This window comes from Ambystoma mexicanum, chromosome 7q, assembly GCF_040938575.1.
Source record: "Ambystoma mexicanum isolate Mex_15411 chromosome 7q, UKY_AmexF1_1, whole genome shotgun sequence".
NCBI lineage: Eukaryota > Metazoa > Chordata > Amphibia > Caudata > Ambystomatidae > Ambystoma > Ambystoma mexicanum.
The window spans coordinates 649088471-649113868 of NC_090941.1; positions in this window are offsets into that span (position 1 = coordinate 649088471).

The following is a 25398-nucleotide window of genomic DNA, read 5'->3' on the forward strand; positions in this document are numbered from 1 at the left end:
CTTGGCTGTGCCTGACTGTACTTGCTTAGTGATACTCCCGATGTTGCACCAAACCATTGTACATAAGTAACTGTGCAATAGTGAAAATTGATTGCTACATAGTTAGACTGTGCTTTAATGTTTGGTCCATTTGTTACCACACCAATGAGTGGGAAGAGGGAGATGCTGGCAAAGAGTCTTCTTGACACTTTTCTCCAAGTGATCCGTTGAAGTGATTTTTCATTTGAAAAAAGTCTCTGCTAGCTGTTTTAGCAAGATGAACAGTATCACTGTCTGCATTGCGCTTTTATGATTTCCTCAGTGCAGTTCCAATATTTTGAGCAAAAATGTGCACCGCACGTCGGCCTTGCTCATGTATTTCCTTGTTGGAAAAGTAGATCAATATCCTGCCTTTCCGGTTCATTGATTGAAAGTGCCCGGAGAAATCACGTCCACGCTGCTTCATCCCGACACTCTACAGACTGCATTAGTCAACATGTTTAAATATGCAACTTCACTGTCCGCTGGAGCATTTCCAATATATGATATACGTTCTGCAAATGCAATAGCATGGTTTATTTGGTCCATGTCAGATACCTGTTCAGTACAACTCAGCTTTATTCTACTTTTAGTCCTTAGTACAATAATACAAGTAAGGAAAAAAACATGTTAAAATTCATCAACGAGCCAAAGATCAGAGATAAAACAAAAGAATACATATTACATCAAGGATAACAAATCTACAGAAAAAACAGGGATAAGATATCTATGAAGTTAATTGTTTCCGAATCAGCCATGATCGATGGCCAAATGTATAAAATATACAGCACTTAAATCAGCCGTTGATCTGCAAAAGGCCAGAACCTCGGATGTGTGGCGAATATTACAAACCTTGAGCAATGGAATTCGATATCCTCAAAGCACTATGAACATCACAAAATAGCAACGAGTTCAAAATCGTCTCATCGTCAAAGCCGCAAAGAGGGCAAGTAGCAGAGTTGGAAGCAGACCAATTACTTGTAGACCTTGCTACTCTTAGGGAACTCATTCTGAATTGAAGGAAAAGCGAACGGGTTAAGGGAGGTACAACCATATATCGAAATATGGTTCAAATCCATAAACTTGCTTGCTCAACAAATACGTATGGCCTTTACTCAGTCGAAGGCAAACATCCTCCAACATTTGCCAAGATAGTTGTTTTGCAGCTTTGCGTACTTCAAGCTGCCCTTCCCCCAAATCCGAAGGATTACTCCATAGAATATTCAAATTCAGGGACATTAGCCACTTTTTTTTTACATGTACTACCCATGGGAGGGAATATCCCCCCTCAGTGGCTAAGAAATGCATACGTGCCTCTTTGGGTATGCCTAATATAGGAGTTGCCCAAATTCTTACCCAGAGCAACACTGGCCTAAAGAGGGCTTGGTCCGATAGTGTACGAGTTCCCCACTCCTGATGAAGAGGGGCATCTGGAGAGCTATTGGGTAGTGTCAGCAGCGACTTCAGGAATGTATTCTCAATTACTTCCAAGGGTTGGCAATTTAAATCGCCCCAGATTTCAGCACCGTAAAGAGCGGATGATGTGGCCTGCATATTATAAATCAGTTACTTGTGGTGTTTCTTTATCTCTTGCTCTATTGTACAAGGAGACAAGGCAATATATATGGTACTTGGCTTCTTCTGCAATTAGATCTCCAGCATTCATTTTTGCAAGCAGATCTGTCTTTAGCTTTAGTGCACAATGACAAATATGAGCATCACGGACCAAAGTAGATGCCTTTCACAAAGGCCCTCCTGCAGGGAAGTGTTTGGCATGAGAAAAACATCTTTTTGTGCTAGTAGAGAAACATTTTTTTACAAAACGCTGATGGGTGAATTTCTTTGGATTATCAGGACTTCCTTCTGTCAGAATCTTTCTTTTCTTTTGCTTTGTGAAACTGCAGCCTGGCTGAGCTGTGAAGCCGTGCTTTTCCCTGTTGCAATGTTGGCTCGATACCTTCACCTTCATTAAAATGTGATAGATTAATTCTTGGTAATTGTTCTTATCTGATCCAACTAATTTAGAGCACCATAGTTTTCACCCTATGAAAGGAACATAACAGTGTTTAATTTAGTGGTTGTCACTTACCAGCCTGCAAAATCATTGTTGAGGCTAGTTATAAAAATAACATCTTTCAGCTGAAACAATTATGCACCTCTTGACTTAATCACACTGCAAAACCCCACAAGAATATTGGGAATCATCATATGAGCAGTTCCCTTTGCATCACGTTATGACTCAGAGGAACCTCTGATTTTTCTGCCTGGCAGATAAAACCCTTGTTCCAGGCTGTTTTTCCACACACTGGCCCTCATTACAACTCTGGCCGTAGCCATGCCCTTATTAAGGGCACGGATGCCGCCGGAGTTGCATTTTTTTCCGGCACCCGCGAATGGGCAAGAACCGGGTCATGCTGAGTTTGGCGGACCCAGTAATTGCCCATTCGCGGGTACCGTTATGGCCGGCCTCCTGATCCCCATTCTGCCCCATATGGCAGAATAGGGGTCGGGAGCATGGTTGCACCGGCACTGTTAAAAACGGTGCTGGTGCAATCATGAGTTCTGCTCACGGGTGCCAGTCTGCACGCCTGACACCCGCGAGCAGAACTCGTAATACCGTTGTTGCCTTTCCGCCACACTCATAATGAGGGCCACTCTATTGATGTGTAGGTTTTCAAAGTATTCATCGGCTTATACAATTTGCTTGTAGTCATTTGCACTGCTTCACCTGAAATGAGAAATAAAATAATATTAATGCTTTAGCACCCCGTTCCAAGGGCTGGAATGGGAGAGCGCGGGGGGCGAGGGGTAACGGACCAGCAGCTCGAGTTATAAGCCTGAGAAAAGTGAGAGCCTATAACGAGGGTACCGGCACGTTACCCCCACCATTCCAACCCTCCGAACGAGGTGCTAACAATATTAGCATCCCGGATTACCAAAACGGTAAACCGGCGTATTAAAAATAAAAGTATTTTTCAATGAATGGGACACCGCGCGCGACCCGTCCAATGAATGAAAATACTTTTCCAAAGTGGCTGCCATGGTTAAAGAAAGGCACATGACGGACAGACAAGTGAGATGAACTAAAGTTGCTGCGTCAGAGGCGGGCACCAACGCAGCAACAATCAGGTAAGTGGGTCAGGGGAGGAGGGTGTTGGGGAGAATTCTCAAAAATGTGCTAATCTCCTTCATAGAAAAGCAACTTTGCTGGATTTTGAGGACTTCATTTTTTTACCTGGAGAAAGTGTGAGCCTTTTTCCCACTCTCTCATGTGTTTTGATATGTGTTTTACCCTTGTGTTTTCTTTGGTTATGGAGTCTAACCAACTCCATAGGCATCATATTTTCATTTGTGTCACACAGCCCCTCAGTGCAGTGACACAGGGAAGCCTCTCAGGCTTTCCCAAGGTTTAAATACCTTCTCTGGGATAAACTACTGTTTCCCAGAGTAAGTACAGTGAAATTGACTTTACTAATCTTTTAAATTCCTTGACCAAGCACACCCTATCTTACAACAGAAGTGCTGGAGGGGTTACTTAGTATCCCCTGTGTCTAGATACTCATGTAGCAGTAAATTGCTCCCCTTTCCTCTCAGAATGGCTGGTGGCAGTGGTTTTACAACAAACTACCATGATTATTCCCGACCGCAAACTATTCGTAACTCCGGTAACGTCAAAGCGTGGTAGCCATGTTTTTCAAGATGGCGTCTTAGCCCCCTTTGTTAAAATAGGTCCGGTCTTCTTTTTTCATCATTTCTTTTTGGAAAGGTTCTTCTAGGGTGTTTTTCTGTGCGCCAAACCAGGTTTGGTCTCTTTGTTCATTCGCCTTTGGTGGGCTTCAGGAGTGAAGACCACCTCTGGCGTCCGAGTTTCTGAGGTAGGCAGGAAGTGAGGGAGGTGCCCAAAACTCTCTGTGCTTAGTCTCCTAGGAGAGCCAAATGAACTCTGTGGTGATTGGCTGGCTGACTGTCCAGCAAGGACAGCCACCCTGCTGGGGGAGTGACAGCTAGGCTGGAATGAATGGGAGAGAACTGAATAAAAGGCGAGTCTCTTGGCTTGGAAGGCAGAGTCGAACACTGGATGAAGGAACAAAAGAAGAGCTTGAAGAGGACGCCTGCTGCAACTCCTGGATGGTTGGTTTGACTGGTGAAGCCCTGTTGTAGTGCCTACTTGCGAAGTTCTAATCGACAGAGAAGCCCCTGCAAGGACGACATCTCCCTTTGAGTTGGTGGGACCAATCAACCCCAAAGTAAGCCACCTGGATACTCATCTCAGAGCTGGTTGAATTTCCTCAGAGTTGCCTCAGGAAACTGTAGAACCAGGGAAAGGGACACCAGTTTGTGTGCATTACTTACAGCCATTGAAATTGAAGTTTGCCAATTGCAAGCTTTTGACATCCCAGTGCAGTGCAGGAGTCTCCCGACGTCCTTCCTCTTGTCCCCACGACTGAGGCCCAGGAACATTGAGATCTGTAGGAAATGCCAGGAACACAAGTCAGTCATCAGCTACCTCTTTTTCTTCATTGTAAGGTACTGTAAAATAAGAATGAGAGTACTTACCTCTCGCGATGAAAGTGCTTGAAACTTTTGCAACTCACAGGCCTAATCAACTTTTGATATGATATGATATGGCATTTATAACGTGCCTATACACAAGTGTTTCAAGGCGCGATGAGGCAAGGGAGGGGCAACAAATGGAGGACAGACAACGATCCTACTAGGCCAGGTGTCATTCAGTTTGTGCAAGTGCATGGGATGGGGGAAGGGACAGTGCAGTACATGGGAATAGATAATAACAATAAGTAGAAGTAACGGCCAGCAGGTGGCGAGTGCAAAGGTAAGTGCAGACATCAGGTGTCAAGTGCTGGTAGTGGGACAGTATGGATACAGAAACAGTCCCCAAGTGCGGGAGTTGCCAGGCAGTCAGTGCAGGTGTGTGTGACTGGCAGGGGAGGGACCTGGGCCTGAGATCACAGGGTGTCCAGGTAACCAATGCATTTACGGTTACAGCCAGGAGGTCAGCAGGGGAGAGGAGGAGAAAAAGCAGAAGCAAAGAGGAAGGTTTTGAGGTGCTTCCGGAACCGGAGATGGTTCTTTTCAAGTTTAAGGGAGGCAGGGAGGCTGTTCCAGAGGGAGGCCCCAGCTGAAGAAAGAGATCTACCACCAACTCATTGCTTGCAGAAGCAACTGACCCTGCGGGAGTTAGAGGCGGATGAGCGAAGAGCTCGAGAAGGAAGATATTTAGGGAGAGAGAGTTGAAGGTATTGAAGCCCCGTCCCCCAGAAGGCCTGTGGACAATGCATAGGGTTTTGAACTTAATCCTCACGACCACTGGGAGCCAGTGCAGAGATTTCAGTCCAGGTGTGATACGATCCCTGGGCTTGAGGCGAAGGACAAGTCTTGCAGTCCTGTCTGGATGAGTTGCAAAGGGCAGAGAGTAGAGGCAGGCATATTTAGAAAGAGGCTTTTGCATTAGTACAGCCTAGAGAGAAACAGAGCTCTGGAGACAGTGAGCTTCTGGGAGAAGGAGAGAAAAGGAAGAATACCTTTGAGGAGATGCAGCTGGTAGTGTACCTTCTTAGAGACGTCAGAGATGTGAGGAGAGAAGGAGAGTGTGGAGTCAAAGATGACCCCAAGGTTTTTAGCCTCGCAGGTGGGAGCAGGAAGAGGGCCAATAGAGGCCAGCCAGAGAGGTGCAGGAAAGGAGGGAGCGGGTGTGCCAAGGAGAATCTCAGTCTTACTGGCATTAAGGCAGAGGTCATTGGCGGCACACCAGTCCTGGATAGCAGACAGACAGTCAGAGATGAGCGACGGAGAAGAGGTTCCCGAAGGTAGCCTGAAAATGAGCTGAGTGTCATCCACATAGCACTGAAAGTTGGGGCAGAGAGCGGCAATGCGGTGGGCACGGAGTGCCAGGTATTGTTTTTTTTTTTAAATATGTTTATTATACATAATAAACAGAACATAGAAAAGAAAACCCAAATGGAACAACAAGGGGTCAAAGACCCCTATTAGCCAACACCCAAAGCCTCCCGCTCCCGCACAATGATCTATGGCATAAGCCCAACATACAGAGGGTTCCAGCGGTAGCACTGTGACCAAGTTCTCGAAGCACAGCTTGACACCATTTTAGAGATTTAGACGTGAGTCTTAGCGGGGTTCACCACAAGTGAGTTGATCATTGTTTTGATCATCTTTCCCTGCCATGTAACCTCTAAAAGGCCCCCAGTAGTCCTTGGGTTTGCTCTTAATAGGGAGCGACAGGTTGTACGTATTCTCCCTGCGCTCACTACTCGACATAAGGTTGAGCCAGTGCTGAAACGAGGGTGGTGAAGTGGCTCCCCAGGTACGCGCCACTAGTAACCTTGCGACTGCTGAAGCCATACTCACAAGGCGTTTTTTGCTACTGGATCCAACTTCCACAAGGGCCAGTAACCAGCATTCTGGAGATAGGGGGATGAGACAATCCGTCATACTCGACACTACTAGGGAGAGAGGTTAGAACACTGGGGGACACCACAGGTAGAGAAAAAGAGAGGAAAGAAGTCAGCCACTCCAGGGCCTGACCGGTGATACCCAGGTTTTCACGGAGACAATTGAGCAGAATGGCATGGTTGACCGTGTCAAAGGCAGAAGAGAGATCAAGCAAGATGAGGACACAGGGGGTCTTAGAGTCAAGGTTGGAGAGCAGGTCTTCATGGATGTTCAGGATGAGGGACACGTCCTTGAAGGACTTCCAGGGAGGGGTACAGATCAGAGGTACGCCCTGCGGAGGTGTAGAAGGAGCCCGATGGGGGGCAGAGAGGGAAGGAGAGAGCAAGGTAGCCGAGGAAGAGGCAGCAGGGGGAGGCAATGAAGCTGTGGAGGGGCGAGAGGGGACAGCAGGAGAAGAAAGGAAATTGATGAGGCGTGGGAAGCATCTATCAAAGAGGTGAAGGTTGGCCTGAGGGCCTTGGACCAGGACGGTCCCATTCGCACAAACTTTAATGATGACCTTAGAGGAATGGAAGGAGGCTAGAAGGGCATCCCACCGGGTGCCACCATTAATGGGAGAAGAAGAGAAAGGAGAGAGCACAGAGCCCATATGTAGAGCCCATAGGTCTGGCGAGGGAATGACAAAGAGGATGTCGTGAGCATTTCCTTGGAGGAGGCACTGGTAGGTGTCAGCGATAGGGAGGCCTGGGTTGGAGACCAGGATGCCCTTTTTAAACTTCTTCCTACCAGATTTAGTGAGGAGGGCAGGATAGTCAATAGAGAAGCAGTTAGAAAACATAGGAGAGACAGAGAGCACCAGGTAGTGCAGAGGAGAGAGGTAGAAGGGAGAAGGGAGGGGAGAACACTAGGGAAGGACACAGCGCAGGGTACAGGTAGACGAGACAGCGAGAGGCAAGAGGGTTGAGCAATAGGACAAGACGACGACACACAGGATTAAAGACCCAATTTATGATTATTCTTACAAACTACTTCCAAGAACTTGTGCAGAGACTTTTCCGTCTAATTGCCAGAACTGCTTTATCCTATCCAAGACTTTAGCCCATTGACTTTGGCCTAGCCTATTGAATTGAATTGACTCTTCTGGTGAACTCAAAATATTTGCACTGTCTAAGAATAATTGTCATCTTTTATGTTCTGTTAACCTTTTCCTTTTACTCTTCTTGAAAAGTATTCAGAATGCCAACAGTAAGATATTAATGTCCCCAGCACCCTTGTTACTAAAGTCACCTGTGGGTGTAGGTTGTGTCTGTGGGCCATCCCAAAAGGGTCTTGTCTGATTCAGAAACTTAGAAAGTGCAGTATTGAAGTATATGTGTGTGTTATTATATAATTGCCTCCTTCTAGTGATTGTTTTATAAATGACTGATAAATAAATTAATAAGTGTTTATCCAAGAAACCTTGATTGTAAGAGTTTATTTGAACACCTGTGATTGTAAACCTCTGTGTAACATCATTACTGCTCACATTTCCCCTCTTGAGATAAGCCTGGCTGCTCAACACGCTACCAAAACTGTGTAGTACAGACTTGTACCAAAGGTTGGTTTGCTTACGCCTTTAGTCATTGTTGTGTGTAGTGTTCCCCGAGGGTACTGCATACAAACGTTGCCTAACAGAGGGGTTGGGAATAGATTTAAAAAAATAAAATACGGGAGGGTGGGGGGAAGATGGCACTGCGGCGAGGGAGAGGCAGTCTGTGGGTTCTCTGGAACATGGGCTGAGATTCGCAGAATAGGATTGGCTGTGCAACCCCCTTCCTGGATGTGCGAATATATGATAATAATTGCTATCAAATGCATTTATAGTGCTAATTCAGGCAAACGCAATTACATGTTGACACACAGAGCATCAGACAAACGATAGAGCAAATTGATACATTTTTTTAGGTGGGCATTTAAAAAAACCTCAGCCTTAATGTTAAGGGGAAATCTTTGATGCCCAGAGAGCCTAAAATGATCCCTGGAATATGTACTAGTTGTGCCCTAGGTCTTCTATCATTAAAAGTACAATTATGCCAAATATTTCATCTATCTACCGTACAATCTCACCAGTCCCCCATTGTGATGCTACGAACATCTCTGCGCAACTTCGCAGCAGCATGCAGGCTGGTTCTATGCCTCGGGAGACTTTCTCATCTGGTCAACAGGCCTCCTGCCTAAATCAAGCCCTGTTCCAAGAGCCCCAATAGACTTCTGCTTGAAGTCATCAGAGAATGCATCCCAAAACCATATCTTGGCGGTGCTGGGATGTCGGCACCAATATAAGAACACATTTGAGTTTGCAGAACCCAATGAGTATAGTCATTGTAAGAACACCAGAATGTTGCTGAGCTCAGGAATTCTGTGTGAAGACGTTGGCATTCCAGCTGTGCCTGCAAGCGTTGCCCCATCACTCTGAGTCCCACCAGCACACTTACACCTTCACCCTCACACTACCAGCCCCCACACAACCGGCTCACACTATCCAACCCCCCACAACCGGCTCACATATACAAAATGCATTCATTTGAATGCACATACACAGTTTTACATGATATGATAATGTTATTTCTAATGCGCTGAATACCCAGAGGTGTCTAAGCGCGGACACTGGGATCGAACCTGTGTTGCTCTGTGGCGTCTTGTTTCCAAGGCGAGCATGTTGCTGCTGCGCTATCCTCCTGAGACAATTGCAATTTGAAGACACTCATCCGCACGCTCATGCCACTGCCCTTCCCACAATGCTCCCATACGCCATACACAACCATTTCTTTGCACTAACCTTTGCTGCCCGGTCCCCTGATCTATCAATGTACACCACCAGCCTGTCCCATGATTCTGCATGCGCCGGGCCCTTCTACAGGAAGTAGGGAGGGAAGTTGTAAATGACTGTCCCACCTTCGAACGTCCATTGAAAGCTCTGCTTCCCTTGGGCCAATGCTCCACAGTGCACCTTTGCGCCCATTTGGTCTCTAGCTGGGACAATGTCCCACATGAGAACATGCAAGGCCGGTATGCAAGCACCACTGGTATTGCTTTCTCAGTCATGCAAGGCACTCATAACCTGGATTGCTCTGCATGACAGAGAATGTGTGATGGTTGGTGCATAAGAGGTGGGGCTGCGAGGCAACACGCATTATGCAGCACTGGCCACTGGGAATTATTCTAAGGATGTGCACCTATGAAAGAGTGAATGCTGGGGTAGCTCTATGTCCGAATTTAGGGTGCCAATGTCACCTGGGTGAGTTTACTGCCGGGATGAGCCGTTACAAAAAGGCCTCAGATGACCTCAACAAAAGGCACACTGTTGCTTTTGCAAGCCACGCTGTCTGCCCACATTGAGGTCAATAGAGGACATTCTAATTCAGGAATGAGTGCAATTAAAAATGGACCCAATTGTGAATTATGATCAAAGCTCTGAGTGACTGGGCATGTGTTACACCGCACGTGCATGCATTCCTTTAAGATCAAGGAGACCTTTGTTTGTGTTCAACAATGTGTGATTGCTGAATGCCTGCGTCACTGTGCCGGATTCATTGCATTAGTTGCTAAGTATTATAAATTATGCCAGCTTCCTCATGACTTGTTCAAAGTGCATTCTGTTCTTTACTCCGATGATCAGTTTCTGCAGTACCATTGGTCTTCAAGCTTAACTGTATTTGCATATTTCTGTGATCCCTGTGTTAGGTCCCATTCTGTGCACAATATAAAATGAAGCGATAGAACTAAGCATTTTGATGTCTTATGCCTGCCCATTTATTAGGCATGAGAAAAAAAATCCACTTATGTCTCCTTCAAAAGACTGGCGAGCGAGCTAATACCCTATGGGTCCGATTCATAGAATTTTTTGGACGGTTCAAAGTGACTTTGCACTGCCGACACAACCCCTGATTCATGGAACTGTGCAAAGTGTATTTTTGCAGTGCAAAGTCAGTGCATAGTCATTTTTGCAGTAAAAAATGACCTTCCAGCAGTGCAAAGTCACTTTGAACCGTGCAAAAATAGTCCATGAATTGGGCCGAATGCATCCAGAATATGACTTCTGGGAGCATTTTCCATGCAGTTTAGATGCTGAACAACGCTCCTCCATGAATCTGGTCCCTGCTTTGTTTGCAGCTGATAACTTCACGTTAATAATAGCGCGACCAGATTCTCAAATATAAAACAGTGAGCAAATCCGAGATGTGCTACGGAAATGCACCACAATTGCGCCAGAAATAAATTAGCCTGATCCGCATGTCTGCATTTCAGAGATGCGCCACTTTAGAAAAGGAGCGCATTATGTGCTCTGAAGATGCGCAAAGTGGGTGGAAACCATGATAAACAACCAAGTTAGGCATGCACGAGGGAAGTGGCCACTAAAAGGGAGCAAAAATATACCGTAACCCTAATTCACAAACCTCGGGCTCCTGATGTGCACCAAACAATGCACACTTTCAATTGCTCCAGACACAAACGGTAGCAAGCTCCCTCAAAAAGAGGGCAAATGCATAGGCTACCCAAATAGGTGAAACAACCCTTCCCAGCCAAGTATAGCACACATATTTAAGTGCAGTACATTGATTCTGGTAGTATAACCAGCAATGACTGGTGCAATGGGAATCATGAGGCAGAGATACTCATGTGTAGGAGGAGCGGTGCAAGGGGAAACGTGAGCAATTAGAACTGCCAGATGTTCTGGTCACCTTGAGTCACCTTACCCAATCTCAAGTACAAATAGTAACCCCCAGACAGTGTGGGATAGACCCTACCACACTCACAATGCAAGGGCACGCCACACCACCACCTGCTTCAGATATGTATGACATGACCAACAATCCGTAAAGTCACCTGCCAATGTCAATATTGCATCATATGCATGATGAGCAGCCGTGTAACCCAGCATTACCTGACATCGTCCTACATGTAGTTGCCCATAGATATTACATGGCAACATGCATCTCTTCCCCGGTCAATGTAGATCATCAGCAACACCCCATTGACAGGGTAATTCAAGGAATTAATGTGCGCTGAAAACGGGGGCGCAAGCGTGCAAATAGTGCACGCGTGCAAAAGCCACATAAGTGCCTATTTGGCGATTCATGGAAGGCGCTGCACGTGGCTTACCTGTGATCTGCGCTGAATCTGCATGTGGCACACACGTCATTGCGACATCCCGAAGGCTGTGCGCGAGACGGCCAGTGAAGGCGCTCACCGCCCAGCACACACACCTAAAAAGGGGGCGGGACACGCAGAATGGGGAACAACACGCGAAAATGTGGGCGTTATGGGGGAAGTACCACTGCCAAATCCTCGCAACACTCACACGCGCACTAACAACACGTATTCATGGAATCGAACAGGGGAACCATGCGCACCACAGAAGACGCGCTAAGCCAGAAAAACACGTACGCCAGGCGAAAGCGCAGCATAAAAGTACGCGCAAACAACAAAAAAACTCATACCACTACAATGAATGTACCGTTCCTCGCAGCAGTGGTCGTAGGACACCGCAGGAGGAGGAGGATAGCCAGGCCCCACATTTATTTACCCAGGACCACCCTTTTTGGGATGCCTGATGACCAGGTCTATGGCAGGTACAGGTTTCCACCCCATATCATCCTAGACCTGGTCACTGAGTGGGAGGATGACCCCACATCACCCACCCTGTGCTCCCAAGTACTGAGCCCCTTGGAAAAGGTGGTCAATGTACTGCATTTCTTGGACACTGGGTCATTTCAACTGACAAGTGCCATAGTTGGGGGTGTCACACAGCCCACGCAATCACGCTGCCTACACCAGGTGTTGGCGATCATGACTGCACGCCCCTCAGTCCGCAGGCACATATACATGCCCAGAACACCCAAAGAAAGGCAGGCCATGGTCCAGGACTTTTACTGGGTGGCACACTTCCCCAAAGTTCTTGGTGCCATTGATTGCACCTATGTGGCTCTACGTCCTTCTAGGGCCACTGAGCACATCTATCACAACTGCAAGCACTGGCATTCCATCAACGTGCAGGTGGTATGCGATGCCAAGCGAATAATCACGTCTGTCTACACAAACTATCTAGGGGCCACCCATGATAGTTTCATATTCATAATGTCACCCCTAAACCGGGACCTGGAAGCTGGGAGGCATGGCGACACATGGCTCATTGGTGAGTACAAATGCATGTGCACATGCATGCATGTCACACACAGAGAAACGGCGAAACCCAACTAATCACAACCATTATCACCTCCCCAGGGGACAGTGCCTACCCTCTGAGCACCTACATGATGACGCCAATACGGAACCCCACCACACCACCTGAAGTAAGATACAACACAGCCCATATTGCAACCCGGAGCATAGTGGAGCGCACATTCGGAGTGCTCAAGTCACGTTTCTGCTCCCTTGTCCGCTCTGGTGGCCAGCTGCTATATGCGCCCCCAGTAGTGTGCAGGTTCATTGTGGCAGAATTTGTCCTGCACAATGTTGCAACCCGGCGGGGTGTGTCGGTGGACATGGTGGTGCCCCACATCCCCAACCACATGCACGGCCACTGCGCATGGGAGGGGAAAGGGCACGTGGCGAGGCAGTCCGTACCCAGCTTGTGGCAACATTTTCACCTAAAATCCCAACCCTGCGGAGTCCACACAGGCCTGGCACATACCAGGCGACAATCAATAATGACAAAGGGACAGTCAACTGTCACAACCCTACCACCCTGAGATTGTTTCCCTGGAAGTGCTACATTGTGTGCATCCCTAGCTACTTAAAGAGAGCCAATGCCGTGTCAGTAAAAGGTACACATTCATGCTGCATAAAGGACTACCCCCTTGCAAAACAGCACACCCAAATACTGGTATGCCCCCCAACCCTTCCAAACCCCATGTCCCCCACCCGAGACACCATGGCATGGCATGCAATGTGAAAGCAACCAAATAAATGCACAACACATGACACAATTGTCACAAAGTGCACCATCACAAATGGAAACAGGCCACAGACAATTCCCTCTCACATATGAAAAAGAAACTGCACACCTGAACATATACTTACCAGCATGACAAATCATGAATACAGGACCAAACAGTGCCAACGTCTGACAGTGACCAATCACAATAGTCGAAGTGTGACAATCTGACAAAGGCAGCACATCGACCCCTCCCATCTTCAGTGTGTTGCTAGTAGGTAAATGTGGCAGGGTACTGCATACAGCATGAACTCATCTGCAATGGAGACAGGCAAGGTAACACATGAAGAAGCTACATGTAAATATGCATAATGAGCAATATTGAATACAATATACAAATCAACCATGCAGTGGAGAAAGCATCATTAATCCCCACTAGGGTTGTATACACAGTTTGGACTACAGACTGGCCACACAACTGAAGCAAGCCCAATGGCTCTGTGAGAGTTACTGTCACACAGTGCCACCCTCGTGAGCCCATGGAAAGGGGAAGCAGGAGTGGCATATGTGTCTGGACCCCAAGCCTCAAACGCAAGACAAGCCTGTATGGGCCCAGCTGCCACACAAAGCAACACACTGTAACATGAGTGCACAATAGACAAAAAAGAGGAAAAATAAAAATTAAAAAACAAAAATCAAAAATGGCCATGGGCGACCAGGGTGGGGGGGAGATACCACCCAGGAGGGAGCAGGAGCAGGGTGCACCTCAACACCCACATGCATGGATGTTGAGAAAAAAAATCCCTCCATGGGCTCATGGTCTGCACGGCTACCCGATAGTGGGAGAACTGCCGTCGCTGTCGTCACCCTCTGTTGCTACATGAGAAGGTGTACGTGGTACAGGAGGCAGACCACGCAAAGCCCTGGCATGCTCCTCCATGGCAGAAAGCATGTGGGTTTGAAAGGTTTGGTTCTGCAGGATGATGGTCCGGAGGTCCCCATGCAGCACGTCATGGGTAGCACAGAGTTCTGCCTGCAAGGCCTCACGTGATGCACAGATCTCCTCACGGGTTGCCTGGAGCTCAGCTGAGATGGTGCGTGTTAGCTGCTCCAGCTGCTGTTCTAACCGTCTACTCTGGGACACCTCAAGTGCACCCAGAGTAGCTCTGAGGGAGGTGTTATCTTCCCTCAGGGTATCCCTGTGGGCCCGTGCTTCTGCAGATATGGCTGTGCGCAGAGCCCTGAGTTCAGCCCGTTGTTCCCTGTTGGCGGCCAACATGTCCTGCCTGTGTGAGCGGCACGTGGACCGCGTTCCCTGCTGCTGGAGCTCCACCTGCCTTTGGGGGGAGAATGGAAGTGGCCACCCTATCCACGGCCTGAGCCATCATCTCACATGAAAAACCACAAAGGACTCCAGGACTCAGCGCCAATGGAAAAGGTTTGTTTAATAGCATGGGCTGTATTTAATCAATGGTAATTAATGGGGATTGTAAGGAGTCGCCTGCTTGAACAACTTTGAAAATAAGCCCTACATTTTTAGATCATCTCACATGATGCTCCCTGTTGTTGTGCAATTGCATACATGGAGTTCTCCCACACAGCATTGCCGGTGGCACACGGCCACCGCGTTGCCGGACATGACACCTTTCGGCCCCAAGGTGATGTGCATCTTGCTGTGCTGGAGCTGCCTGAGGCTGCAGGACTGCATTCCTCCTTTGATCTGCTGCCCCAGGAACAGGTGCAAATAGTGTGGAGTGTGACCCTGCATCCGTAATTGCCACAGGCGGACATTCCAACTTTGAATGTGCCATTGAGGGCTCTACCCCCAGTGCAGGTGCTTTGGACAGAACAGAAACCCTGCTAGAAACAATAACCTGCGATGGGACATGTGTGTCAATGTCTGATTCAACACCTGAGCCATAGAGATCCTTGGAGGTGTACCCAGAGACACCCGTGGACAGGATGGTCTGTAGGAGCAATGGATGCTCATGCAGCACCACCCCACGTCCTCCAGTGGTCCTTGGTTGGGGCTCTGAGTACTCCTGCCCCTGCACCATCTCCTCCTCCTCCACAGCATCTAGTGCCTCATCACCTGGACAAAAGGAAAGGAGAAGTCATGAAGACACGCATGAACAGCATAGCCGACACACATAGGCATCACAATGTACAATCCAATACATTAATCAGACGTGTCACACATGACACAAACTCAGCCATGCATGCAGTGGCAATGAAGTGGAAGGGGACCCTGAAAGCAGACACTGATGACTCCAAAATGGAAAAGCAACACATGTGCTGCATGGTACATTGCACATGCATCACACATAAGCCTGTGAGTGGCATGGACCATCCACAAACATGACACATGCCAGCACAGAGATGGTATGTAGCATAGCCATGGCAGAACTGACAAGGACACCCAGATAGGAGTTCATCACTACTGTCCCCCATCCATGTAAAATGTATATCATCAAACAGAACATGCAAAAGAGTGGGACAAAACACACATGTGTCACACGCAGCAACAATGACAGTGTGTTCAAGTACAGTGATGGGAAGCACATGGATACATCAATGGTAGGTCACTTGGACATGACACAAGTGAATTGTCATGTTGAAGGTTCAAACAGGGCTCAGAAGTGAGCGGGTGCAGTACATGTGTAGGTGCGCAGCAGTCAATCAGCCTGATTGATGGAATTATTTGTGTGCTTCTGGCTGAAAATCCCTGTCTCAAGTATGGTGATTTTCAGGCAGAAAGGCACGCAAATCTGCATTTTTCATGCAAATAATTCCATGAATCAGGCAGAATAAAGAGAAAAAACTATAATAACAATGTCGTGGCATGATGGCAGTTTAAGGGCAAGTGCAGCCATCATGTGCACAGTGTTTGCAGTGGGCAGTAGGGATAGAGTGAACCACAAACCCAAGGACGGGGGATGGCTTGGAGGCACTACATGGGTCACATATGGCGGTTATGAATACACAGCTTGACCTGGCACTCGATTACAACACATCACCCAAGCAACATACACATTGTCTGGACACACACACATGGGCACTCACCGGACATTGTCTCAAGATCTGGTAGGTCTCCCACGCCTTGGATCTGATCCTCTGCGATGAACCCTCCAGCGATTTCCTCATGTTCTGTGAGTTTATCCTCCTCTGGTGGTGACCCACTGCCAGTCACCAGAGTAGAGGTGTAATTAGAAGCCAGCTTGTTCTTTGCTCGGCGTTTGAGGTCATTCCAACGCTTTGAGCAATCAGCTGTGCGCTTTACAAATCCCAAGGAACTAATGTGGTCTGCGATGAACTGCCAGCGGGCCCTACGCTGAGCAGGCATAGTCTTGTACCCTGCCATCACCAGCATGTCGCGGCCATGTTCCAACACGTAGCCCACAGGTGTGTCTAGTTCCACATTATTGAAACTCCCATTCCTTGACGTGCCAGAGAGGCGAGCCGTGTCTGGGGTCCCAGCCTGTTCCGTAAGAGCATGCTTCTTCCTCTTGAGAGGTGGTGCGAACCCTGAGTGCCTTACGCCGCTCCGGTCTGTAGGGGCTGAAGCGCAGGTGGACTGGGCACTGGAAGCAGAAAATGGCACAATGACCAAAGGTCTCACTGCAGGCATTGGCTGCTGGGTGCTTTTGCCAGGACCAAGCGGCACAACTGCCTTGGTGTGAGGGGCCGGGACCAACACTGTCCTAGCTGGGTGACTTAGAGCCGGAGTAGTGTCAGCTGCAGCTGCCCCTGCAGCCTCCTCACCCTGCCTACTCAGGGCAACAGATGACATTGCTTCCCCAGATCCACGTGGCCTGGTGACTGCAACTTTCACCGCCACACGTGGCTTGGACTTCATGACACAGAAGTCTGCCTGTGCGTCATCCCGTGCCTGTTCCGGGCTATCAGGGCATGAGCTGGGATGGTGTCAGCTGCTTCTCTCTGACCCACTGGTGGGGGGACATGAGTTGGGGCTCACATGTTAATGGTGCCATGTAGCCTGCCTGCGAGGCATGGTCAGGGGTGTAGGGCTGTCCCCTGTGGTGTAGGCTGCCTGCGGGGCATGGTCAGGAGTGATGGGCTGCCTGCGGGGCATAGTATGGAGTGATGGGCTGCCTGCGGGTCATGGTCAGGGGTGATGGGCTGTCTGCGGGGCATGGGGAGGGAGGGAAGCCACACCCGGGAGGGCCCACATAGCCAAATCGTGCACCCGTGTGGTGAGGTGCAACATGCACCCCCTGCAAGCAGCCCACAGCACAGGGGACACCCCTACACCCCTGACCATGCCCCGCAGGCAGCCCACACCACAGGGGACCATCCTACACCCCTGACCATGCCCCGCAGGCAGCTGACACCACAGGGGACACCCCTACAATCCGTGACCATGCCCTGCAGGCAGCCTATCACCCCTGACCATGACTCGCAGGCAGCCCTCACCACAGGGGACACCCCTACAACCCGTGACCATGCCCCACAGCCAGCCCATCACCCCTGACCATGCCCTTCAGGCAGCCCATCCACCCTGACCCTGTCCTGCAGGCAGCCTACACCACAAGGGACCACCCTACACCCCTGACCATGCCCCACAGGTAGCCCTCACCACAAGGCGGACTTTTTCCATGCAATTTGCCTGGTGCAGGTGGGGTACGCATATTGCAGGGGGTGCGCAGGGAGATTTTCACGCGATTTGGCTGCCTGTGCATGGTACGTGTATTCGCAGGGTTACGGTAGGCCTTTTTCACGCGATTTTGTAGGCGCAAGGTGGTGCGTGAGTAGATTATCATGCGTTTTGGCTGCCCCGAGCGGGGTACGCGTATTGAAGGGGGTGCGCGGGGAGATTTTCACGCGTTTTGGCTGCCACGAGCGGGTTACGCATATTCAAGGGGGTGCGCGAGCAGATTTTCATGCGTTTTGGCTGCCGCCAGCGGGATACGGATAATTCTTCACTCGATTACATTGTACGGGGCCTGTAAACTGGTCCAGGGTTAGCGCGGCCCTTGCGCCGTATTGGGAAATTCTATGGCTTTTTCTTGCGCAAGGGGCATTCTTGGGGGCGTAAATGGCGCTGCTGGATGTTCGCTGCGCCACGGCTGCAAATGGCTTGGGAAATCCATGAATACGCGGTGCGCCAGAATGCTATTTAGCACACGCGGCTGGTGCACACTGGCGCACGCTCCCTCTCTGTGCTGGTCGCGTGCGCAACTTCTGTACTGAATTTCATGAATTACTCCCTGAATATACTGGGAATGTCTTTTCATACTATAGAAGCCGTGCAACACACACAACACATGACGTACATCTACAACCTACCGGCGGTCTTGCCCTCTCCCTGGCATAAATGAGGACAGTACCGCAAAGAACGGGAAGGCATCACACAGCTGCATTTCAAAACCAAATTTAATAACCTTCACCTCAGACAAACAAATATTAGAGAAATCAAAATAAGCAAAAATACACCCAAATCCCCATGGTCCCAAAATGCAACTCTCACAAACAAAAACATAACAATTGACCCCGTAAACATGTATATTTGGAATGGCGCTGGCTACATCTCAGTGTAGTACCTTGGCTGCTGCTGGTCGTAGGGCCAGATGGTTTTGCAGACACCATAAGAAGGAAGTGTTCCTGTGGCTCTGTGAATACCACAGAGGGGCTTGACATAGTGGTCATTGCCGGCACATGACCATCTAGGGTAGATGCCAGTCTCTTGGCTGCAGCAATCTCTTCTGCATAATAAAACATTTTGCAGCCTAATCATCCTTTGGGACTATGCCTGAGCTCTCCCAGCTCTCCCACTAGGCCTCCCTGGCATCAACCACTTGGGCTGTCTGTCCCTGCAGATCCTCACCCAGTGTAGACCGCATAGATGTTAGCCAGATACGGATAGCCTGCGATGTTGGCACATTTCCTCCGCCCACGTGTACGGGTTTAGGAGTGGCTTGTTGGTATGTGGCCGCCTTCCTACCTGTGCACGTGTTGGAGGTCTCACAGGCACTTTGTCCACTGGCCCCCTGGATTGTGAGGTTGCCACATCTGCCATGATGTAGACAGGCCTAGCCAGTCTATGCGAATGGCAACTGATAGCATGGGGGCCCCCATCAGCCCCATCCTGTATGGCGGTGTCCTGCTGTGTACCTGCCACTTCCTCTTCATTCCCCTCAAGGGACGGAATCTCTGGATCAGTGTCTTTCAGGGACCTGGCATCTGTGGTGGCATCTGTGGAAAAGAATGAATTGGTAACTTATTTGAGGTGTGCACAAGGGTCTCCTCCATTGGGCTCAGGGTAATTTCACTGGACGGTCCTCCTCCTGTGCCACTTGCATGGCTGCGCATGGCTGCCTGATTCTGGTTGGTCCTGAGCTTCATATCCCTTCAGTGCTTCTTCACTTCCTTCATGGTTCTTCGTAGGACACCTAGGGCATTGACATTGGCTGTCAGTTCTCATCAAAGTAACCTCCTGACTGCATGGCGGCGACGTTGGCCTGCGAGGCAGTAGAGTGTGTCCTCATGGGCCTGCATGAAGTCAATCATGACCTTTACCGCCGCCTTCGTGAAGTTCTTGGTCCGCTGCTCTTTCTCAGCTTCATCATCATTATTTCTCTTCCTGGATGACATCTCTATGTGCTGGATGCAAGAGTCTGCAAGCAATACAACACTGTGGCTTACCAGTGTTCTCTGCAGTGCTTCTGTGAACTTCCTGGTTTTCTACACTTTTTATTGTCATTTGTGCCTGTTTTTGACGCATCTCATGTGATGCGCTCTTTTCCAGGCGCATCGTCATTTGTGCCTGTTTTAGGAGCATCTCAGCAGATGCGCCACAAACATGCACATTCCTGGTATGCGCCTTTATTTGCACTCTTTTTAAGAGCAAACCTGGGCTCCTTTGTGCAAAGCGCATTTATTTGGGGTAATTTGTGAATTTGCCACCTCCACAGTGATGCGCCATGGCCAGGCATATCTTTGCACCATTGCTCATCTCATTGACATGCGCATGTTTTTGAAAATCTACCCAAAGGTCTTCAATTCTTTCAAACTCCCTTCACGGTCTGAAACCTCAACAAACATGTTCAAATCGATTGTGCCTAACATGCATGATACGAGATTCACGGGACATATCAACCTATGTCAGATCTATCTATTGATCTATATTTCCATATCTAAGCAGAACTTGCCCCCACCATGACTACCCATGATGTCACATATAACACGCCATGTGATAATCCAATGGCATTATTAATGACATCCATTCAGCAATGTCCCAGGGGTACTGTGCATAGGTCTTGACTTGCAAGCATACCCTAAGCGTGACATTTGTGTTCAGTACCCGCAGGCTAGGCTCTTGTACTAATTGTGGTGTTCATATGCTAGCATTGGGTTCGCCAAAAGTGAGCCTTCACCCGATTTTGATTTCACAAGGATATGCGGACCCCTGCACAGCGTCACTCTTTTGCCCACCTTATATGTGTGTTACTAGACACACACCCTGTGTCCTTGATGTTCCTGCAAGACTGAGGCGTAGCCTGAGTGAACAGGAATATGTGCAAATATGCAAGCCTCTCACACATATAGGGGGGGGGGTGAGGTGCATAGGAAAGGTAGGTTGGGAGTTGAGAAGAAGAGCCAAAGTATGAACTGCCAAACATGACAACTATGATAGTTGAGTTGAGTTGCTCTCCAGATCATCCCAGTAATGTTAAACCCTGGTGGTATGTCTGAACCACACCTAGCAGAGTAATTCTGTGTGAATTGATGTCACCAGGCTTACCTTAGTACCTATGTGGGAGAGGTTACAGGCAATTAATGAGCAAAGGGCTCTTCACTTGTTCCTGACCTACAGTGGTCCTTTTAGAAGCAGTTATCCTTCCCCAGTTCTAACACCCAATTACCTCAGGGTTCGGGTGAATACATGTCCCATCTAGAGTTCTCAAGAATGTATTATCATAACAGCAGGGGCCTTATGCCTTATAAATCTGTAGTGTGTGTTACTATCAGCGGCAAGCGTGCCTCCAGTTCCAACTCACGACAAGACAACCCCTCAACATTCCTTCCTGAGGGTCGACAAGCAGTGGTCGAAGTGGGTGGGAGCGGTGCATTGAACATTCACTTAAACAGCCGGCGTGTTTGTGGGTTTGGCTTGCGCGTGGGAAGGGGTGTGGTGATCGGGTTTGTGGGGAGCGGGGGCAGGCAGCAGGGAAAATAGTTCCACTCCTTCTTTTTGTACACTTCGACCACTGTGTACAAGCAGAAAAGTGAGCAACATCGGGCGAAGAACAAGGAGAGAGAGGCTTAACATACAGGGCACTGATTGACCTCTCTGGCATTGAATTCTATTAAATGAGTCAGAACATACGCGTTGGCACTTACTGTGAGGCAGACAATTTTTCTGGGGCAACGTCACATTTCGACCCAGTCAGGACAGCTTTATCAGGTCAGGACTCTAGATCATGTAGATTAAGGACTATATCAGAGTTATCTTCCTGTACTCCCCCCAGCGCCCCTCCCCCCCCCCGACCAGCAGCTGTGCCGCATGCACCTTTTCTTGCCTTCAGCATTAAACCTGCTATGTGTCAGGGGGAATGTCGTTGGCCCTCCCTCTTCAGTATCGCCATGGCATGTAGTTCTGCAGTTTATATGGCAAAATACAAACTATAATGCATCTGGAGGCAGACGCACCTTCTATTGAGGCCCACTGACCGTGGTTCTTATTTATGAGCGACATTTTAAATAGCACTTTTTTATGTGCTATATTCATTCTATTTCGCTTGTTTAGTTTGTACGATTATGCTGGCATTTGCAGCACTTTCAGGGAGATTTTATTTGAGAGTGATATTTGTGCATGCAGTTCTTCTTTGTCAACGCCCTTCTCACCACCACATCTTGCTACTATTTGCACCCCAATGTATCTCCGATCAACTCGTGGTACAGCCTTCCCGGGGACTATCATTTTGCCACTGGGTGTCTCTTTGCCATTTAAAAGGGGTCAAAGTGCCTGCACCTACAGGCTCCACCAAACTGGTGCACTGTGAGGAGGAGGGTGTGATGTAAAAGTCCCTTCATGCGCAAAGGTGTTAAGGAGCCCATCACACCGTGGATGGGCCCGAGTTCAGCACTCACCTCGTGGACGGTTAATCATCTTTGCACCATGGCTATGTGCTGGTGAACTAGGAATATCAAAGGAATCCTGGTTAACACTAGACAAACATCCGTTTGGAGTCTAAACTCTATCTAGAGCCGGGAACATATACGTAATAATTATGAATGAGATAGAGCTATGGGTGACAGGTTATACTTTCTAAGGTGGCAATTAGCAACAAACCTTCTAAAAACCAACAACAATTTTATTAAATGTAAACAATTGGTGAAAATGTATTCAATCACTGTACATTCAATTGCACATGTGTGCTAATAAAAAGGTAAAAGAAAATCTATAGGAATTCATCAAAACCAATGAATGAGTCTTATTACAGAAATGAAATGGGTATTGCAAAGCATATTATCATTGCATACATTCATCAATTAATTGACATATATAGTAGTTTTGAGTCTCTGTTAAGATCTTTAGAATTAAAGTCTCGACATGTTTCTGTTCTAGGGAATTGAATAATTAACATTCATCAGGAGGGTAAGTGTATATCAGATTCCTATCTTAGCAAATCTGACGGGATGGGAAGTTAAAACAAGTACAACCTGTAGGGTTAAAAGAAACAGAGGGTAAGCTATGAATAGCTTCGATTCTCAATAACAGTTCAATAATAGAACTTAAAACCTAATACATTGGGTTAAGTTACCTAAGTAGGTTCTTGTGGGGGCGAACCACTTCTTAGTATGGTTGTAGGGGGCTTAGTAGTAGTCCCACATTGCCAACTGCAAGTAAAGCAAACAATTTGCTTTTCAATCGCATGTGTAGTGCTACTTACCTAATTGTAATGGGAAGGAACCCAAGGCAAAGTAAAAAGGCAGCAGGAGAACAACCCGCCTGTATGGCTTAGTGTGAGGCTTCTCAGTTTGGAGTATTCTATGAACTTGTATTAAAAACTTGGTTCTAGCCCCTGGCAAGGGTGCGCAAAGCAATCAGTAGTCAGGTCGATCAGTTAACTTCACAGGCCAGATGGCAGATGCACAAGACCAGCTTAAAATAGTAAATAAGCAAACATGGGACCATAGAATACTCTGAACTGAGAAGCCTCACACTAAGCCATAAATATCTGTAATCATAGGGATTAATCCGTTCACCCTTCTTAAAGATGGGTATAAGTATCGATTTCCTCCAACTTTCTGGGATCCACCCTGATTTCAATATACTTGTATACAATTTCTCCAGTACGAAGGACCAAAAGGGAGTGTTATCCTTGAATATATAATATAATATATAATATTTGACAGCATATCGGGGCCAGGTGTCCGAGAACCATTCAATGACTTTATTATTATTTCAATATCCTTCACCTTGAAACCAGTCATGAAGTAAGGTGTAGGATTATAAAAATTAGATTTCTCCGTAATCATAGGATAGCTTCACACCATCTATGCATACTAATGGGATTAAGATATATTTCACGTTGACCATTTAAGAATGTTCTAACCATATTCCAAAACGTTTTATTATCATTGTTGCCACAACTAATAGAGGATCTATAATTACGCAGTCAGTTTTTGTACATTGAGACATTAGCTAACAAGATGTTTTTCTCTTGTGTGGAATAAGAATAAGCTCTTTTGATTTTGGTACATTGCTGAGGATGAGCTTTTTAGGCATGGTGAATAGCTACGTCAAAGTTGTTGGTATGGTTAGATCTCGAAAAGAACTATAATGGTTCAAATTCAAGCTGCTAATCAGCATGGGCATAATTTTAGAAACATCCCAATTCTGCCCTAGGAGCCATCCAGCGAGGGCAGATTCATTGTGATGCACAAAGTTAATACACAGAAAAAGAGTTGGATCCAGACGTACTGCGCACTCACACATGCAGGAAAAAAAGAGAAATCTGAGCAAATTCGGTTTTGTCCAAGTTTTATATTTTGAGATCACAATCGGGTTGACTTCATTGAATTAATTTCATTCAATTATTGTCACTATTACGTGTTATCAGACTAGTATGTTTTTCATACTTTTGGCTATCACAATGTGAGGGACTGATCTTTTTTTTCAAATTGTTGCAGTTCCTGAACACCATGTTGGGTCTTTTGTCCAGGATGTTACTCATTTCTGTATCCGTTAGCAGGATATTCCAATTTTTCTGTTCTGGTATTTGGTGAGGTTTTTCTTTTAGTAACTCATCTCTTGTTCTTAGTTTGGTTTTCTTCACAGCTTGTTGCAGGTGTTTATGGTTGTATCCATGATTCTTAAATTTTTTGACTGTTGCGTCTTGGTGTTTGATGCATTCCGGTTCTAAAGAACAGTTCCTTTTGATTCGAAGTAATTCCCCATATGGTATATTCTGTATTATATGTCTTGGATGATTGCTGGTTGCATGTAATACACTGTTGCATGCGGTGCTTTTGGTGTATAATGTTGTTTTGATCATGTGATCCTGAATATATAGATGGAGATCTAGGAAGTCAATGGCTTGTTGACTGGATTTAATGGTAAATTTGAGATTGTAGTTGTTGTTATTCAGAAATGTATAGTATTCATTCAACTGTTGTTCTGTGCCATTCCAGATCATAATAATGTCATCAGTATATCTTCCCCAGAAAATAATTCTGTTGTTGTCAGTGAAATCCAGATGTTGCCATGCAAATTGTATTTCCAAATGCCCCATATATAGGTTCGCGTATGTGGTGCAAATTTAGTCCCCATTGCTGTTCCTTGAGTTTGTTTGAAAAGTTTGTCTCCAAAACAGAATATATTGTTGGTTAGGGTAAACTGAAGCATTTCCAAGATCATATGGTTCTGTTCTTGTAATGAGATAGACCGGGTTTTGAGAAAGCAATTTGCTGTGGAAATGTCTTTCTCATGAATAATGCTGGTGTACAGTGACGTCACATCAAAGGTTACAAACCAAAAGTTCTCTTCCCAAAATATATTTTCCAGT